Genomic DNA, 21,769 nt, shown 5'->3' on the forward strand with positions numbered 1-21,769 from the left:
GATCCAGCCGAGGGGGTTCAGGAGAGCAAAAAATGGAAACAGTGCCATCCAGTGATGTGTCTGGGCATTCCTGAAGTGCTGGGATTGCACTATCCTGACCCAAGGAAGCCCACAGACTGATATGTACTCTGGCAAAAGCCTGTAATCTGTCATTTCTTCTTTGTGGTGACTAAAGACAGAGAAACGTCTTCTTCCAAGCAGCGGTTCAGCAAGTCTGTGAGGAGTTACATCAGAAAAACCTGAACAAAACTCACCTGTCGTAACCTAATCTGTGGCTCTGAGTGGAAAATAAGCAGATAGTTTTAGTCTTGAACACGTTTGACAAGCATGCCCCGCTGCTGTTTACTACTGATCATCTCCAAAAAGCACAGCATGGAAACATCTGCTTCATTTGTAATGAAAAGCATGTGGATTTCATTTATTGTATGAAAAAAACACTACTGTTTTGTACTGTTACTGTTATGTAATGCAGACAACAGGGATTTGCCATCATTTAAACCTTGTAACACTTCACATCACGTGATCATCAAACACTACAGACTTGCTTTCTGTGTGTGAACTAGCATGACGAAACTATCAAAGATAGGGTGAGTATGCAATAAAATTGACCCTTTTTACTTTCTTAATAGACATTCTTGGTCTTATTGTGCATAAATTGTTATTATTATTATTTATGAAGAAGATATTCGATTTGTATAATCTTTGGTCAAAATGTAAAACCTGCTCCACCTCTGAAACAACTTTTCTTTGTGGATGACATGAAGCTCTCTTATTTTTCAGTTCCTCCCCTTCAATTAAACTACATAAAAACAATTCATAATCCAATCAATTCCTTTTTTTGTTTTAAAAAGTATTATCCCATTCCACTCATAAATACACTAGATCACCAAAGTAGAATAAGCTTTGAACACTTTTAATTGTGTTTTTCAGATTTAACAGCATTAAATAGTTGACTGTGTGGTTCACATTGAAAACTTTGCTTTGAAATGCTCTATTAAATATTTATTTATTGCATACTCTGTCCTTAAACACTATATTAAATATTGCATGCAATATAAAGAGTATAGCGTAGTCGCCAGTATGCTGTACGATTAAATGTGCATTTAATTAAGCATATATGAAAGCTAATTATAGAAATAAATGAGAGATTGGTCTGCTAAAAAAACATCAGAGGGATATTTTGTTCAATCCACCCCCTTATTCCAGCTCTAAATCTATTGATCTATGAAACACAGAACTCAAGGCAGGAGATTCACTTAATATTATACAACTAATCATGAGATGAATAATGATTATACCATTCGGTAATTAAACGTCTTACAAACCATTTAACTCACTGTACGTTGGGAAGGGCCACCGGAGGTTGAATCGATAGTTTTTTTTTTCGTTTTTAGTTGCAGTGTGGATCAAGGGAGGGAAAGGAAAGGGGAAAAAAACATGCTATGTGACACAACGCTGAAAACACGTTGATGGTTGTTAGCAGTTATGCTGCTAATCCTCTATGCTGTCAAGGCAATGAAAGGAAACAATTTGAGGAGGGAAAAAAGCCACACAAACACCTCGTTCTCATGGTGAAGTGGGTAAATTATATATTTTGGAAGCTCATTAGTTGACATGCGTGGTTTCATAAAGAGAGAGAAACAGCAAATATATGCAAAAACTCGTAAGTGTGTGTATATGTTGTGAGAGAGTGTTCTTGGCACAAAGACCTCTGTGTATCACGGTCTCTGATCAACACGCAGGTGCGCAAGACGCATGCTAAAAGCCAATTTGCTGTCAACAAATCCTTTCTTATCCCTACTTAAAGGTAATAATTACCCTGCATTAGAGCTGTCAGTTTGTTGTCGAGCATGATGGGCGGTCCTGTGAACATACAGTGTGTTTGTACATGCAGGGTCCAAAATTAACACTTCCCAAGTGCCAAACACAACTAAGGTTGGATTTGCATGCCATTTGGCCGACAACTTCAAAAAAAAAAAAAAAAAAAAAGCAACATTATATGGTTTAATCAAACTGTAAGAACGAAACTCATTGATTTAATGATGTGTTCAATGTCAGAAAGATTGTTCACTGTTATTTTTTCAGAACATTTAACCTTTTTTTGCATTAACTCATCAAAATAATTACATTTTCAAAGTCGCTTAACGGCTGACACTTGCCTACAATGGATGCGAGTGTCGTATTGTGTCCATTATTTTTAATGGTGTCCCAGATCGCTTGGGAGATTATATGTTTGTTCAGAGCATTTGACTGCAGATTGTTTTGTAAATGAGAGTTTGCAAAGAAACTTGTGTTGAAAGTTGAAGAGGCCAACTGTATTGGATCTGGCAGCAGCTGTATCGCAAACCGTAAGTCAAAAATTTCATTATGCTTTGTCTTTAAAAGAAGGCTTCACATGTAGCCTGGTTAAAACCAGAACATTCTCAGTTGTACCGTATTTTCCGCAATATAAGGCGCACTTAAAAGCCTTTAATTTTCTCAAAAAACGACAGTGCGCCTTATAATCTGGAGCGCCTTATATATGGATGGTGAACACACGTTCACCAAGACGGGGAGACAGCGCCGGGCGACTTACGCCACTATCTGCCAATGGATCGTGGATGCCTGGGCTGATATAACTGTGATCCGAGCTTTCACGAAGGCAGGAAGGCAGGAATAATCTCTTTATTCAGCCGGCTCACATACCCGTATTTACTTCCTGTTTTTACTTCCTTTAACGTTTGAACAACGTTACCATGGGAGTGAACGGAGTTGTCAGAACGCTTAATAAAGTTTGACTTTATCTGACTGTTTTGTTGACATTCCCTTTAGCACATCTAGTGGATGCATAACGCAAACCCAGTCAAACGTTTGACTGCAGTATCTTATGCGCCTTATAATCCGGTGCGCCCTATATATGAGCAATGTTCTGAAATAGGTCATTCATTGAAGGTGCGCCTTATAATCTGGTGCGTTTTATAGTGCGGAAACGACGGTAACTGAGTTATGGTCTGGAAAAGCGTCATAGACAAATCATTTCCAGAGGGGCTTCACCAACGGACGTCGCGGATAGACCTAAAACCAATCAGAGCGATGAAGGAGATGACGTATGAGTGTCCGTGTGTTGTTCTTTGCTCGGTTTTTAACAAAAAGGAAACGTTCAAATCGCTTAAAACAGACGCGATAGCTGATTCGAACGAGTGATGTTCGACGGCGGCATCCATCTTTGTAATGTAGGCTACAAAACCTGCTTCAAAATCCCAGCGCTGTCGTCATCGTGTAAAGCCCGCCCCAACGTTTCTGATTGGTGCCTCGATTTCGACGGATTGGAAATGGGCTTGAATGACCTCTTTGCCAGACTAACTTTCAGAGCAAATCTAAATTTGCCGGAAGTTGTCTGGGTTTTCCAGGCTACTTCATATGAATAATAATTTCAAAACACTTATACACACATGCTCAGCGTTGAGTAGTCCTGCCGTTTACCTACACGTCTTAAAAGAGACACCCCTTATTAAAAACAGATCATTTTAGACAGAGGGTCAGAATGAGGGTGGGAAATAAAAAAAATTCTGCATATATATTTGTTTTTTTGTGCAAAAAAAGTTATTAACATAATAAGTTAACCTCAAGGAACATTAAAATAGATATTGTCCTGGGATAAAAGTTTATAGTTTGGATATAAACACTGATGTCCACGAAGCGATCAAAATAGAGTAAATCACCTATTGAGAATAACATGGTGCTTCAAATTACGATTGTATCAAATACATCATTAAGCCACCAGGTGGCGAAAAGTGACTGTCAAAACATGTATTTGTTATTGAATCATTCATTCAATTGATTTGTTCAAAAAAATGTAAATACATAAAACAAATAAAGTATTTATGAGTGAGTCAATGAATCATTCAACATTAAACTGATTTTTTTTTTAAATAATTCATTCAGATTATTAAACATTTTAAATAGAATGCAACCATTAACATTTTATTAGAAACTCTATTAAATTACATGTTATTTTGAATCGTGGGAGAATCGTGATCTCAGTTTGAAGCTAAAAAAACGTGATTCCTAATTTATCCAGAATCGTGATTACGACTTCCCAACTCAGAAATACAAACTTCCCCGGAGGACGTATATTCAGTGATGTGATTGTATTGAATAAAAGACAAAAGCATGCATTAAAAACAAAAACTGTGCTTGTCACGAATTAGTTTTATCTAAGACGCCTGATGGTTTTTGTTTCTCCAATACTCAACATTGTGACATATTTCTCGCATTGAGCCACCATAAATGAAGACATGATAAAAATGATTTGACAGCCAGCATATGATGATGAAAGAAAATAAGAAAGTTTCTTATTTGATATAAACATTAATGCAAAATACAGTTTCACAGCCAGTGGATAACGTGTGGTAAACTTTCTGAATTCATCCACTACCCAGTAAAACGTGAATTTTGGAGTGCATTAGTGCATTATACAATGCAAGCACACACAGACACACTCATTACCGCTCTCATGTTCTTGTAGCATTTATAATACTTCATGCTTTTTCCTGAGACCAGTCAAAGGAAACATTGAGGTACTTGAAGTTTTATTGAATGGTGGCTTGTAAACGCTGTTGCGAGGAAAGGCGTGTGTATTAAAATCCTCTAAAAGGCATTGAGCCGGGCAGGAAAGGGGCTAGAAATCCCAACAATGGTTTCCAGGAGGGCAGTATCACGAAATGCAAACGTCTGCCGTGATGAGCGTGCGAGAGATTAGAGACGAACTCCCCCCTCCACCATTTACATAATGTAAAAACTCTTTTCTTTCATTCTCTCCTTCTTTCTTCCTCTCCAACTATTCACTAAATAAATGAGGAAACTATCAAAGCGTTGGGATGTTTGATAAAAGACAGACAGAGTGGATTCAGAACGGCCCGGCGCTCTCCACAATGCATGCGGCGAGTGGCAGCATTCAGAGGCAGCCGACTGAGGAAGGCCTGGCAGAATATTTATAACGGAGGACAATGCTAATGTATTAGGGTGACACCTATACCTCCTCTAAGCCAAAGGGAATCACAATCTGACGCTGGCTTTATCTTCTGAGAAAGAATGCGGTGCTCAGAGGGGGTTTTATAGAAATTTGGACAAATGTAAATGTATAGAGAACGTAGATGATTCTTCACTTGGCTCAATAGGAACAAGGATCTTATTGAATGTGACCTGTTTTGTTCGGCTTCTGTGTTTAAACCTGCTGTTCATTCAGATCAAGATGCAGCCAATAGACTGACAAACCTCTTCGGATTGGGTCCAAGACAAAACCTTGTGGTTTCTGTTAAATACAAACCGCTGTTAGTATGTCTTCTCGTTTTCTTATCCAATTCAGAATTAAACTGTGTACAGTTAAAGATTTAAAAGAATCGAAACGGCATTTGCAACAGACATGTCTTACGCATTGTGATGTATTGTCGAGTAACAATTCTGAACAGGACTTTTTTTTTTAACTCATCAGGATTTGATTGGACTGTAAAGAATGTAGGCTTAGATATTAGATTTTTCTTTTTAACCCTCTGGGGTCTGAGGTGTTTTGGCATGCTCTGACATTTGTGCTTTTTTCAGTTGCTTATAAACATATTAATGGCACAGGTGAAATTACACTCTATTTAGCACAAACAGGGCTACCATAATATGCGAGCAACATGTATGTACATGTTTGTATTTTTGAGAGAATATTGTTTATGCATGGTTATTGAAAAAACTAAAAATTAAAGTTTCTGAAATAAAGCCACAAAACACATACTAAATATGTGTCCACAAGACTTTTGACTAATGGAAGCTGTGGCCTAGAGTTTTTGCTTCAAAATGATCTGAAATTCATTCTTTCTAATCATTCACATAACACAATAGATTCTTTTAAATTGTGAAAAACATTTTTTTGTTAGCCAAGGCAATATGCGAATGGCCCAACCCCATTGTGAATAATTAGGTGGTTGAGAAGACAAAGACCCGCATATTAATGAGCCTTTCATTCAGGTGTGTCACACAAGAAAGAATGCAAGGACAATATACACCCACACACACACACACACACACACACACATACATACATATATATATATATAAAATCAAAAGCACAGTTTTAGTCATACCTGGAAACAAATCCTGTTCAAATAGGTTAAATGGGCCATTCTACAGAATTGGTTCAAAGTTAGAGTTGGAAACATCTTGAAAAGAAAATAGTCTTTTTCCATAAATGTCTTAGTAGGCCAATACATTTTATCATACATATTTCAAAGTTAAGGATTCATTATTTTGATATAGCTTGCATTGGAACAAACACTATTCTTAGTTGATTAGTTTATTGACAAAACATTTACTATATATTTAACATATGAGCAGAAACTGCTAACAAAAGCTTATTTGATGTCTATTTTAGAGTTAAAACTTTATAATCTATCCAAAACTAGTCATGATTCAAAACATGATTCAAATTTAAACAGTAGGCTATTTTTGCGTTTACAGACACTAACGTTATTATATATCGAGATTAGAACAAAGAACAAGAATAAAAAAACACTTACAGTTCAACTCGCTCCTCGAAGTGAAAATAAACCAGCACTTGTTCTGAGGTACGTAAATGTCCCAGGATTATTCCTCACAGCCGCGCAAGACGACAGTACATTAATCTGACTAAATATAGTGTGTTTACTGAGTTTGTGTGGGCGTTTACACGCCTCAATGTGTTGCTTCAGATCATTAGCGTTTGAATAGCGCGCTCTCTCCGTGGGCGTGTCACATTAGCGGAATAATGAGATGCGAGAACGATAATGAGAACGGCTGACACCTCTCTCTTTTTATATAGATTACATAAACAGAGGATATTTATTTTAGTTTTAAATTAGATAATTTAAAAGTACAAACTTAAATGATCATAAACATATATTGCTCATGTCTAGGTGAATAGTATTCGCTGAGTTTTGTTTAAGTTTAGAGACGTGCTCCAGAAAAAAGGTTCACGGACACGGAGAGGCAGAACGCACACCCTGTTTATTTTCTTTATTTTACTAAAGCACAATATTTTATTTCGATTGTAGGTGGGCACATAAAAAAGTAGTACGAGCGGAAACCGAGGTTAACGCGGATATGACGCCTTTGACTGGCGACTCCTCACCCCTGCTCACACGTCCCGTTTCCTTGGTTAAAATCGCAATTTTCTCACGATTTACAAATAGTTGGAAACATTGGGGATATTGTAAGTAATCAACTAAACAAAATATACAACATTGGCCTAGTGGTTTTTGGATAGTTTACTGCAAAAATCCTACATATTGTACCTTTAAAGTAAATAGAGTACATTTTTAAAGTCATGTCTTTGAAGTCAACATGTAACAGCTTTCGCAATACATTTTACTTGATGTATTTCTTGACTTTATGTTATGCAGTATATCGGCAATTGATTGGATTATGAAAAGTGGAAGTGTCATACCGAATTCAATTTACCTTAAAAAGGTAAACAGGATCATTTTTATACGCTATAGTACAGTATAAAACAGCAGTTTGTGGTGAAGATCCTTCTGTGGACATCCAAAAATATCAAATACGTCTCTATGCCTTTCATGCAATGACTTGTGTAGCACTAAAACAACTTAAAACTAAGTAAACAGAAAAAACTAGATTGCATCACCTGACTGCAATGACTGAGCTCTGTGCTATACTTCAAGAACTTATGAAAGTCATTCCTTAAAAACGGATTTAAATTGAGCCGTTTGCTTTCTCTCAGCCCTCTCAAAAAACATTAAACTTGTGAAATTCCTAGCTCTCCCATACCTCTAGAAAACAGCTCATCACAGCCATTCGCCAGGAATCTATGAACCAATCAGAGAAGTGTGTGTGCAAGTGTGTTTTCTAGATCATTCTGGTCTATTTCAGTGAATTCTCATAAAGAAACCTATTTTATTTACTTTATCTTCAATAAAATGGTTCAGTGAGCATTAGCAACTTTGAGACATGAGTTTCAATCAGTGCTGTGCCAGCACTGTCAGTCTGCATCCAGATCTGTGTGTGTGTGTGTGTGTGTTGCAACATGCTGCAGACAGGCGAGACAGCAGGAGAAAGTAGTCTAATAACAGAGAGAGTGAAGCTATGAATGAAAGAAAGAGGGAATTAAGTGATGAAAATAGGTCTGGAGAGAGCAGGAGAGAGAAATATTTCGGATAAAACAAATGGAAAAGCAGTGGAATGGGACGAAAAAAAAGTGAAGATAAAGTCTAAACAAAACTAATTTCACTTATATTAAACTTAAAAGCTTTATCAACAACATCCCCTTTCACACATACAGTCTTTACTGCTTAATTACCGTTATAAGATCATGTGTGAAGAGGGCCTTTTCATAAATAAATTTCCAAGTAAGAGAAGTTGTAACATTAACAGTATGTTACCAGTATGATGCACAAAGAATGAAAATTACCAGTACGAACACGTACGAGTTCAGAATGCGCTGACATAAAAAGTTTGCTTTGGGCCAATCATAAAGCTCTGTCGGAGCTGTTTACAGTAAGTTCCACTGCTTTTAACTGTTTTTCTATGTAAACATGCGCTAGACAAACATCTGATCGATGCGCCTCTGCAGTTTCGATTGTAACTGCAGTACTATATGCGTCTCATGATTTTAAGAGCAAAACCACGTTCTGTGTGATCATCCCCTTACACCTGTCACTCAGAAGTAAAAAATAAATAAATAAATAACTAAAATGAAACTAAAGCACCTCTCCTCATCCAGGTGGATGAAGCAAGCGGCTCAGCATTTAAAGGTCATTTGTGATGAGTGACAGATCACAGAGTTTTCCGTTATTTTGGTAATGATGTGTGAATGGTATCTTACCGGTAAAAAGATGGAACGCCATCGCTTGTGTGAACATCACATTTGTGTATTTACCGGAAAAAATGTTCTGGTAATTTTACAGTAATTTACCAGAATTTCTCTGAGAATGGGGCTAATGTCTGTGGTACAAATGTTAATTACACTCAACTCAAATTGTCCCCAGTTCATAAAAACAAAATCACAATTACAGTAAAGCTTGCTCTATCTATCTATCTATCTATCTATCTATCTATCTATCTATCTATCTATCTATCTATCTATCTATCTATCTATCTATCTATCTATCTATCTATCTATCTATCTATCTATCTATCTATCTATCTATCTATCCATCCATCCATCCATCCATCCATCCATCCATCCATCCATCCATCCATCCATCCATCCATCCACAAAACTTTCAAACAAGCCAAGGCTATCAAACCAAAATTCCAAGTTTCGTCTTGGCTTTTCAAGTAAAAAAATCAGTTATGTGAATTTGTTTTGTTTTTTCAGTCAAAAAAATAATTCAAATTGCTATTATGGATCTTGTTTGCTACCTCAATGAAAATTTTAATTTATTGCATCAAGTCCAGACTGGATCTGTTCTCTTAATTATTTTTAAATGTTTAGCCTTATACTGCTTTGCACCACGTTCGAAAAAAAGAGGCAGAAGTCAAAATTGTTTTTAGAATGATGCAAAAAGTATCTGCTCTCCGAGAGTTTCATTTAACAGGACTTGAAGGAAACAGCTGGAGAAGTACGAGAGAAAAGGAAAGGGGAGACAGGCAGGAAAGGATTTGAAAAGGCTTCACAGGTGAGGTGGGCTGAGGGACACCCTGTCTGTTTGGTCTCTCGTAGAAGAAGAAGGGCATGTTTATGCAGACGGAATCTCTCTCACATGACTCCCTCTGGCTTCAGCACTCAACATCACTCCACATGCCTCAGAATCAGGTAGTGTGACCACAGAATTGGCCCAGAGGCACAGCTTTCATGAGAGAGGGTTACAAAAGTGAAGCGCACGCCATGGAGAGAAATCAGAGACTCTTGGATTTGGCATCAAGGTCGCTCCGACAAACACATTCCAGTCTGAGACGGACATGTGACCCGAATCGGGTTGCTCTCGTCCCAACAACAAACAGTTTCACCATCTATCAAGGCAGGTAACCGTGACGCAGTTTGATTGTACAGGCTTGCGGTTTGCGGTGGGGAAGCCAAATTCCAGGCTCTAGTACCTCTCCCTCCGCAAGATCACTTTTCAAACCATGATCAAATTATTGTGAAGAACAAAGCGGTGGGCTTGTATCTTTTGTAGTAAAGCTTTTCCTGTGAATGAGGCCAGACAAAGCGTTCGAATGGAGAAAGCATTTCAAAACAGCGTTGCGGGGGAGAACTCTGTTAACGTATAAGATTTCTTTCTTCCGACGAAAATAACATTAGCTGTTTATATAAAATATCAAATGTGAGAAACTCATTGAAATCCTGGAATTCTTGTGAGAAGAATCATATTTTATGAAACGCACTAACACACACAAAATAAGACTAAGCTAATTTAATCTAATTTACATTTAAATGAATCCTTTTTGTGGCCAATTATTCACATAATCTAGGAGTCTTACAACTCCACAGGAGGCCGAAATGCTTCATACTCAGTTGGTTCAAAGCCTCTAAATAAATTGGCTGCAAGAAACCAATAGCCGCTTCCATCGCATGTTCTGTGTTGTAATCCTAGTTTAGTCAACTCAATTGGAGTTGATGTGACAATTGTCCGAACATATGTTTCTAATTTAAATCTGGTGTGTTTAATACATATTCTTAATGATGAAATTGGCAGAAATTGGTCATTGGACTCACTCTCTCATACATTCAATCTGCACCCATTCATTCCTAATCCACCCATGTCTATTCAACACCGCGATCCATTTCATGACTGGACGGGGGGGTTGGGGGGGGGGGAATGGGACGACACGCAGAGGGAGAAGACGGCGTGAGACCAATGCATCGGACATAATCACCTGCAAGCAAAGTGTCTGCCTAATTCCCACCATCTGGACCGGCGGGGTCAGACCTATGTCAGACCGCCCTGATGTCAAAAAGAGGTTCTCGTTTCAATTGTCCCGCCACTTGGAAACATTCCAGCGCTTGTGACTTCTCCACAATAAACCATGTAGATTTTTGCTCATCAAACTTGCTGTTTACGTATTGAAAGACAAAAAAGATTAGCAGCCAAAGGATAAGTCTCAGTGAAGGACACACTGACTCTCGGCCCATTCAGACGGCTGATTAGCATAGCACTCCTGCCGGATCAATAACCTCATTGACTCTGTCTGTCTCCTCTATCAGGAATGATGGTAGACTCTCTTTTGTAACTCTATTCTCGGGGCAACTGTCCATTCTCCATGAACTCTTGCTCTATTTTTCAAACGGGCCTCGATTTGTTTCCTTCTGTCTCGCTGTCTTTGAGAATGTGAGTAAATAAAGCTGTCTAGATGCCACTGAGAAAGATTAGCATGTAGCTTTTCGCTTTATCTGGTTCTGAATGCCTGGAAAAGAGAGAACAAAGGTGCCACCATCATTGCCAGAGTTTACTTTGCAAACGTCTTATCACTTCAAGAAAAATATGTCCAAGAAAAGGAGGTACTCAAGCTCCAATTTGCTCACAGCAAGCCCTTTCCCAAACTTAACAGGAATATGGAAAGTTGGACCACCACCACCAAAAAAAAATTTTTTTTTTTAAATCCTTCTTTCTAATTTGGAGACAAAACAATGAAGCGAAGAGAGTTTAAGAAGACCAGAAATATGAAGTGAACCACTGATGGCCTGAACTTTTTTTCCCCATTCATCATAAAAAGACTTAAGTTAAAATATTCGATCAAAATGGGGGGATTGACCAGTGACCTGATCCCAGGAGCGGTTCTGGGGGTTAATGGGGGATAAAGATTAAGGAGGAACTGGGCTTCGCTTCATCTCCGTCCCCAACCACCTTCCCTTTCCAATCCCAAATCAGCCACACAATGAGACCTGCCAATGGAGACAGAGCTCAGTTTCCTTTGATATCCTTCCGAGCTTTCGGCTCTGAGTGTCCAGAGAAAAGCTCCATGGAGGTTGCTCTCAACTCCGGGGAGTGGAAGAGCTCTCTCTGAGCCATTTTAGATGGAAATGACAGGCACTCTACTAGAACAAGAAATCAATTTTCAAAGCGAAGAACGCACTAGGTCGTCCATCCGAAGAGTGAGCAACGCCATCCCTCGTCTTTAAACTCGGGTGAGATATGCTTAATTGCTGTAGATTTTATAATGTGTGCATTGGCGGTGTGAAGTTGGGCGGCAATTATACTTTCTCTTTTTTTACGCACTGATCAGAGGACTTCTGTTCCAGAACAGATATGCTTTAAGAGTTCATCTTTGAAGATTTAAGTGGATACTCGTCAAATTAAAAACTAACATTCAAATCTCTTTAAGGTGGGGAGAGAGGAGCTGGGTTTTGCTTAGCCTTGTGATGCAGTGACTTCTGGGGATTTCAGCCCCTGCCTTAAGCCAAGCTGCTCCCAACCTCTTCAGCATATGCAAACTTTAATCAGTCCCGCACCTCAAAGGCAGAGTAATGGCTTGGCATAGCCTCACTGATGGATGCTTCTCTACAGAGTTGAGTTTGAATGCTGGACTCTGCTGAGTTTAGCAATTCAGCAGCAAAGTGTGGGCTGTTATTGCTTGCTCAGTGTGATACTTTCTTAACTTGATATATTAATGCAAGAGTATTGACAGAATCCCACATCAACCATACATAAGATGCTTACCCAAAAATGTTTCTTCATATTAAAGCATAATATATATATTTTTTTCTCAATCATGATCTGTAGACTAATTATTATTAAAAAATAAAATTGTCATCATTTACTCACCCTCAAGTCGTTCCAAACTTTTCTATATAATAAAAGTGAATGGGGATACATCATTAAATTTTCATGGGAGCAGTCAAAAAAAATTAACTGTTATTCGCTTAAAATCATCTTCTATTCCTTCGGCTCTCATTCCCACTTCTACAGTACATATTGAAACAAAGTTATTTTGATTAAACCTTACATGTTGCATCTTAAGGCACTATTTTAAACAGGAAATGACTAAAATGTTGACCTTTTTGTTGCAGAAAGCTATCGGAATTTCAGTCTTCTTGGAATATGGCACATATGACTACTTTTATAATACTTTTAGTGCTTTTTGGTCCTCAACAGCCCATATATTAGCTTTCATGAGTGGCAAGTACAATCTTTTTGTGTTACATGGAAAAAAGAAAGTCATACGGGTTTGGGACTGCATGAGGTTGAGTAAATGATTAATTAAAATAAAACAAAATCAAGCTTGATATTTTTTGTAAACCATCCCATTAGAGCAAAAATTATAAGTACAACTGCTAATATCAGGTCCCTAAAAAATATCAACAAATCTCGGTTACACTTTATTTTAAGGTGTCCGTGTCACAGTGACATTATACATTTAATGACTGAGTAAGAATAATGAACTACGTGTACTTACTATAGGGTTAGGATTAGGTTTTGGTTTAAGGTTAGTTGCATGTAATTATGCCTAATTTATAGTTACTTCTACAGTAATTACATGTAACGTTTAACAAGGACTCTGTAAAATAAAATGTTACCCAAATCTCTTGCTCAAATCATCAAACATGATGAACTAAACTCTGCATGAACTTGAATAGGTGCAAGTTTTTCTAATTTACCCTTCGCAACTGTAGCCGCTCGTCTGGCAATGTCTACATCGCTAATGACGACGACCACAACCTCCGTCACATAATCAGCACTCACATTCTCACAGATGGTGAGATTCTTTATGCGTATTTTTCACTTACTTGGTGACAAAACCATCATCAGAGCTTCAAGGGAGGGCCGGAGGGAGCCGGACAACATGCTTCAAACCTTTACCTGCTGTTTATACACCACAATTGATTTATCTTGACTTCAACTGCCTTTAACATGAAACCCCACAACCGTCAAGAAACTAAGTGGACTCTCTCAACTATCATGATGCATCAAGAATCTTTAAGAGATCCCCGGACTCCTCATTATTAACGCTCCTCTCAGGATGTGGTTGATGGAATATATAATGGAAGTGATTTTTGAGAGGACATATCAATTATGGCTGAGACAGACAGACCGAACATGCAAATTAGCCTTTTAAAGATTGCTTTTACTCACCACTTTCGCCTTGGTTTTCAGAGTACTCCGGCTGCGCTATGAGCAACGGCCATACCAAGTCTCATCCTGACCGACACAGAATAGGAAACATGTAAACATACATATATTTTTCCTAGAAGCGTGTATTTTTTTAAATATTACCTTTTTTGAATGCTATAAAAGGTGGCAAAACCACAACAAATGACAGTGTAAGCATGTTGTCAGTGATATTTAGGATAATTGCAATGACAGTTTGGACAGTTTGTACTGTTTGTGTCATGCGAGAGTTTTTCATCTCCACAGCAAAATAATTACAACAAAGTCTGTCACAGTCCATCAATACGACAGGTCAATCAAATAACTGGATGTGGGCTCGTTTCACGTCAACGTGCCGCAGTTGCGTACGAACATGCACTCGTTTTTATCTCGATTTCAAAGAGTGCATCTGCCAAAAGATGAACGTGTTGACAGAAGTACAAGAGAAGCTGTGTTTTTCGATCTTACCCTGAGGGGAAACTTTCAGTTGATGTCCGTGTTTGTTTGGAAGAGGAGAGTCCAAGTATGAGAGAATCTGTCAAAAAACAACAAAAGAAAAGGTATTACTAGGTACATTTTTCAATTGTAAATTTTCGAGAGCACTTCGATACCTTCATCTGCATTTCAGACTGACGCGTATCACACTCAGAATAATAATATCAGAAATGAGGGGAAATGTTTTGCCCTCGAAACAGCTTGCCATGCCTGGCAGGTTAAAACTAACCGAGCATAAATCAAACTTTCCATCGAGGCTTCTGCCGCTTTTTTTGCTGACACTCACAGATATGTTCGACTAAATGAGCGTGTGCAGCTCAGTTCACCTCATTTAAAACAAAAACAAAAAAACTGCAAGTTGTAACATATTTCTCTTTTTTTGAAGAGTACAGTTCACTTGTGAAGCTACAGTATGATACACACACCCATTCAAATCAGCCGAATGGCTTCAGATTCGCTCTGTCCCAAAATTCCAAAGACCCCTGTAGGCAACTAACAACTTCAGGATCCCGTGGAATGTGCTCCCTGAACTGTATGAAAAGAGGAGGGGGTTTGCTTAGGAGAGCATTTCTGCAAACACAAACCCGCCGCTGCTTTAACCGCTTGTGTTTGAGGAGGTGTTACCAACTGAGATGGAGTGTTTGGAGGAAATAGCACAAAATGTCTATTAGCCCGAGTATTAAGATACACATCTTCTGCACTCAATTACATGTGCACGTATATGGTGTTCGTAATCCTAGAAGTACGCTTGGTTTACGAGCACAAGTAGTGTATATTTAAGCTCACTAGGCTCAGTCAACATTTGAATTAGAGATTTATTATCAAAATTAGATTTAAGACTGTTCTGTCAGTGCTTTTCGCATACGTGTAAATGTACACAAACTCTAGACTAGAAATGAAAAGCCATATAAAAAGCTCAGAATAATCATCCTGAAAAAGCGTTAATGTCCCGTATATTTCAAACTTTGTGTTAATAACACAATGTCTTTGGACTAGGGCTGCAAGATATAACGCGTTAGTATCGATAATATCATGATATGCGCATCAGTCGCATCGCAGGATGTACGATGTCAAGTATAGGGATCGTAGTTGATCCGTATGGACCAGGCACCACATTTCGAAATGCATGTGATTCTCAGATTAATTGCAAAGTTTAACCATCATAACCATCATAGAGCGAAAGCTTATCGCTTGCACATGTTTTAGCTACTGTCAGTCTAAACATTCAAGTGATTTTAAACATTAGAGCACAAGAGGACGCACAAAAGAGAACTCAGTTCGGACACCGAATTACATTCTCTTCCGCATCTATTTGTGCTTGAATGACACATACACGTATGCCTGTCTTGGTGAGTATCCTCAAAAACGCTTATGGCTTACGTGAACGTAAAGAAAACAGATGCATATCACTATATTGGATCTTTGCATTCGGTCTTAAAGTGACAGCAGCCTAATATTCCTGCTGCTCTCATTAATGTTAATCAAACAACAAAATACACAGAGAAAATCCCTTTTGTAGCTTTATCAATGATTAATTAGATTTAACTTATAAAGTGAAGACTATGCAGTGTTATTTTACATTTGATTATTTCATTTCTATAAAATACTGTTAGACTTTATTTCATTTATCTTTGTTGTATTGTATTTGCAATTTGTTTCTTATTTTCCATGCAGATTCACTTCCCTATAAAATCATCCGATCATTCTAGAACGATTTATTGTTTCCAAATAGAGCTATTCAAGTCATCTGGTGAAATTGTTTTCATATCGCAATATATATATATATATATATTGCGGCAAAACAAAATATCGCAATGCCAGTTTTTCCCAATATATTGTGCAGCCCTACTTTGGACTGATAAAAGTCACCTTTAACCATCGACTTACCGATGTTATTAGTTTGCATGACCTCATTGTGACAAGTTTCCACAATACCGGACCCGTTTCAATTCGAGATCTCTAAATACTTATACACACACACACACTGCATTAGCGCAGGTCGTCCTAATGTCACTGTCTGATATTTACATGAAGCCTGGCGTTCGAGTCGAGATAAACTATTTCAAATCAAGGCCAAGAATACCTCTCCGGCCCCTCTGCTGGGTGTGCGGATGAAAGAAGACATTATGCAAACAAGTCAGATTACAGTACACAATAAATTTTTACCTTTTCATGTAAATACCATTCCCGTGTTAGGAGGTGGAAGCCAACGCAATACATTTTGACTGAGGGCCGAACGGCCCTTATCAGCTCTAGTCAAGCAATTCAGGCCCCCCGAACAAAGATGAGTCTTCAAACTCCCTCCATTCATCAGTGGACGTGTAATTACCCCCGGTTCACAGTCTAGACGTTACTGCTTTCAGGGTATTTAAGATCCCCTTTGCAACATGCAGGATGCTTGCACCCGGCCCAACGTTAAATCTGCGGCAGATAAATTAGCAAAGAATGCAAGTTGAAAAAAAAGAAGCGCGGCCACAATGAAAAGAACTTTATCCTCCCTGCTGCTAAATGAGATTTCTTTGAAATGCAGATCAGTGGCGCTAGATTAGTGAATTTTAGCTGCTGTCAACATCATAACAAAATACAAATGCGATTGTTCGCCTAGGCCTTATCTCCTTGCTTCCATCTGCTTCTTCCCGTATTTACTCGGGTCGATTTACTATGCAGATCTAAATAAGACGCGCTCGCGGCACAATGGCTTCTTAAGCTTCTACATCAAGGTATTTGAGAGCGCCGTCACATGAAAAGCTGGCCCATCAAAGGCACATCCCTAATGAACTTCCCTATCACAGAGGGATGGCGCGGCTCTCCGGAGAGGCTCGTGGAGAGGCGCTAAATCACAGGAAGGATACCTCAGCGGCCCGTGGAGATTAACACACGACGGGGACCCTCAAACAGGAGGCCGTCCGAGCCAAAGCCAAGGTAGCTTGCGGTTCAACGGCAGATTAGCGGCCAAATTAAAACACCCAGGTAGGGGAAAAACAGCGTGCACTTCAAGGTAAGATGGACGTTTGTAACTAATACAACAAACGGTGAAGCATACAAGGCGGCGTTCACCACAACGATGACAGTAATCTTCAAAGCCGAGGAATAACCTCTAATTTCACGCCATATTTGTTGCATCCTGCGTACACAGATGGGATTACAACTCAAATCCCACAACTTACTCACAAAAAGCACGGTGGGCAAGAGAGAGGGAACATATATATGGGTGCAAAGAGACATTTCAGGTTCAAATCGTCATGCACCAGTGGTTTATGGAGGGGGGCTGGAGCAATTAGCCCCAGAGGCAGTGCACACACGAGACCGGCACATGTGGCTCGGAGTAGAGCTCTGACATCACGGCATGATGAGAGGGCAATGGGAATACGGTGGTGGGGGTTGAACGAGAGCGTGTGCCAGCCACGCGTGTGCCAGGTTCCAACTTCCGCTTCACACCAAGGAGGAAGAAAAAAAAAAAAGAGCAGGGCGGGTGGGGGGTTTAGCACTGCATTCTCCACAGAGGTCCTTTCGGAAAACATCCTCGCACGGAAGAGGCATCCAACGGCCGCGGTTGTCTCTTGCTCATCTTTCCCTCCTCCCCTCGCTGTCTTCACCCTGCCAAGTGGGCTCGGTGCCAGTCGCATTTGCAACCACGAGGGACCGTTGCCTTTTTTTTCTTGTTTAATGAAATGACAAAACAACAGATTTACATATGCAGAAACAGGTGTTGTAACAGGTTTGACTCCTCTTGACCTAAAACGTGTTGCGTGGGGGAAAACGGGGGGAAAAAACAGGGAGGGGAAAGTTTATTAGCAACAGCTGCCTGGAGGGTGTTTAGGCTCTGATGGGCATTCAAATCTACACCATCTGCCCTGCTGGTTGCCAGAAGTGACAATCTAAATTAAAAACCACTCATCAAAAATCATAAAAATAAACTATTGTATTGCTGTGGCCATATGCTGTAAGTGGCCCTATGAAAGACAAAAAGGGAATCACACGGTGTATATTAATTAACCCTCTGCAGTCTAAAAGACATTCCTGAGCACCAAACACAACAATGGCTTGCTTGCCATCCCGAAACACATACTAATAATAGTCATATTTACACTTCACAAAGGATGCTTGTGTTTCAATATTCAAAGTGCTATTGGTGAATTATATTAAATTGGGCTACATATGATTGTTAGATACAATTAGTCTAGAGTATAATTATAAAATCGGATTATTCACAAACCTCACAAAAACTACTGCGACAGTACCATGGCATAGTGATGGGACCAGAAGGAAATATCATGGTATTTTGATGTATACCATGGTACTAAATAAATAATATATTTGTAATTCACAAACAGGCGATAAATGTCAAATAAATGAGAAAATAATATCAATATTAATAATAAAATCTATTCCATCTGCACTAACCCTAATAAAAAAAAAGCATTGAGCAATGATGTATCATACATTTATATGTACTATGGCACTGCATGATTACCAGGTATATGATGCATATAGGCTTAAAAACTAAGATTAAAAATAAAATAACATCAATATTAATAATAAAATGTGAATATTCTGCAATAACCCTTACAATAAATGTGGTAAAGTGGTGGTATAAGATGTATACGATTTTACTGAATGATTACCGTAATCATGTTCCATACATAGTGTAAATTTGTAAGATCAATAATAAAATATCATCAATATTAATAAAATGTTAATGTTCTGCACTACTGGGTTTACATGCCACTCAAAGTTACCTTGAAGAATATGGTATATGTCCACAAGCCAATATTACGGGTCCAAAAACATTGTTTACCATGGTACCATGTCCAAAAAAAGCATAATTAATGTCCAAAAGTTTACAAATTAAAACACAGCAATCAGGCATTCCTTTAAAACAATAGAGAAACATGAAGGTCAAACTCAAACACGACAGCTCAGTAACTCAACAACAACATGAAGAAAAACATAGAAAACAACAATTCGGGCCAAAGAGTCAATCTAAAAATATTCGCTCTGCCCTTGTCAAAGACAAAGGGAGCATTAATTTGCCCTGTTATTATTTAGAGAGGGCAGGAGGAACAAACCTGAGCCCGTCGTGACCCTGCCACAGTGTTGCAACTTGTTCTAGAGCGATGCCAGCAGAAGGCAGTACCATATGCCCACAGCCTCGGGCCCGATGCTCTTTCTGCAGCCTAATACGCCTGTCAGGAGATGTTACTGTCACAAATCCTCTGTTTTTCCATAACGTGTTTCAAATAAACAGATTTTTTTTCCTCTTACTAACAGAATTGTCCTCAGAGATTACAGTTAGAAGGTCAGAGTTTAATTCTACTGTAAAGACAGCATCTACACTCTGGGTTGTTTCAACCCATGTATGGGTTATATACAAACAAACCTTTTTTTTTTTTTTTTAAGTGACCAAATAATTTGTGGAAAAGCACTTGTTTAATAAATAAAAGTATGCTGCATTTCAACAATGATGCTGAAACTAAGCCTGGCATAAATAGTATCACATAGACTAGCATTAAGTCTACTTCCACACTTCCTCTTGTCACAGGCCACAGGCAACTTTGGTCCGAGCGGGGCCGACCTTGCCGTTTACTACAAATGAAGCCCTCTTGCATCTACAACGACTGGGGTTTTAAGTCAACCAGAGACTAAAGCGCTCAGTAAATCATTGCCTTTAGCCAACAAGACCCTGTCATGCCTTCAAATTGCACAAAAAAGAGATGACAAAACATATCAGCACTGATATTATCAGCTTTGCGTACAATTAATAATTTCAAGGGCATTTGTACTCTACGATAAGATGCTTATGGGTGATTTTAATACCTCTCCATAAAGGTCATGTGATATCGTTGGTGTGAAAGAGCGCCGTCACAGTCAAAAGACTAGAGTTAGGGATTATACGACATGTTTAAGGGAAAGAAAAAATGCAGTTGGAAAGGTCTAGAGCGTCGCAACCTCAGATACAGATGAAACGGTTCCCTTTAGTCAATACATTAAACATTTTAATCCATAAAATAAGCATCAAAAAATCAATCATCATACAAAAAAAAAAGCATTTCTCGTGACCTCAGAGGAAGCCCGTGCTCTCAGCGTCTTAGTTACCGAATCACACCAACCGTCATTAGGATGATGTGGATAATTATGGCGCATAAGACCTCTTAAGCATGTAATACAGTCTTTTATCTGGAGAAGTCAATCTCTGCGAGGCTGACAGCTAGAAGCATATGATCACGGTAAACAAATACTTTCACGCGGCACCAAAGTGCCATTAAAGGCCAGAACTGTCAACACAAATTCCACTCTTGCGAGGGAAAGGAAAGGGAGGGAAAGGGAGGAAGAAAAAAAGAGTTGATCACCTCTGGTTCCCTTAACATGCATGGGGGTTGTCATGGAAACATTTCTGTGAAGTTAACATGGATACAAACAGAAGGCTTTCCGGCTTAATTGCCATTAGAGTTTTATGACCCTGTTTAGGGATGTATATTAAAACACACGTGGGGTAATACGTCGCTTATCGCGGAAACGTAAAGGAAAACTAGCCTTTGACTTTCTATGGTTGTTTTATTTAAACCCCCCTTAAAAATCAGTAGAAAGAGGGGGTTTAGATGGGCATTTTCTGTCAGTGGTGACTGCAGGATGCAATATGAAATAACTAGTGATTTCAAACAACTAAATGGTTCCACCCACATTGCAGTACGTATAAAGGCGTAACCTACAAGAAGTCAAATCACAATGCCATCTTAACCCAGCCAAAATCATTTTATTTTACTCAATGCACATGCATTCATTTTAAAAGGATGTCTTTCCTTTTAACGCAAAGCAGTGCATGCACACACCCCAGCCGTAATCAGCCTGTGCCTACAAAAACATCAGGATAATTGCAATATCGGCCCCTCTTTCCTGTCTCAGGTCAGCCGTCCCCCCCTCCCGTCACATGTCGTACGTGAAACATCACGCTCCAAACACTGCTCACTGAAACAGTGCTAATTAAAATCACCTGGGAAGAACTGCGTGGGGCTAACAAAGGGCCGGGCTTCACATTACAGGAGCTGCCGAGGTGTGTGTGTGTATGTAGGTTTGCTTGAAATTTTACTACTGCTATTACAGCCTTTTTGAAGCGACACAGCGATGAGTGACGAAACACCATGATGCACACCTGCACCTCACCTGCACAGCTGCCGGAGCCAAACTGAGGTGCTTCTGCAACCGAAAACTCTCAGAGTTAATCACAGCCA

The 21,769-nt window shown here is 39.0% G+C and overlaps 1 protein-coding gene across 3 annotated transcripts in view; it reads right to left on the reverse strand.

Moving 5' to 3' along the window:
• foxp2 (forkhead box P2) overlaps positions 1-21,769 on the reverse strand; it is a 104,617-nt gene that overhangs the window by 81,624 nt on the left and 1,224 nt on the right. For all 3 annotated transcript variants that reach the window (XM_056245253.1, XM_056245257.1, XM_056245258.1), the window contains exons 2-3: positions 14,514-14,580; positions 14,031-14,096 (exon numbers count right to left, since the gene is read on the reverse strand). The gene's annotated coding sequence lies outside the window, so the exon portion shown is untranslated. The remainder of the gene's footprint in view (positions 1-14,030; positions 14,097-14,513; positions 14,581-21,769) is intronic.

Source organism: Rhinichthys klamathensis, unplaced genomic scaffold (genome assembly GCF_029890125.1).
Source record: "Rhinichthys klamathensis goyatoka isolate OS25496 unplaced genomic scaffold, OSU_Roscu_1.1 h1tg000029l_1, whole genome shotgun sequence".
NCBI lineage: Eukaryota > Metazoa > Chordata > Actinopteri > Cypriniformes > Leuciscidae > Rhinichthys > Rhinichthys klamathensis.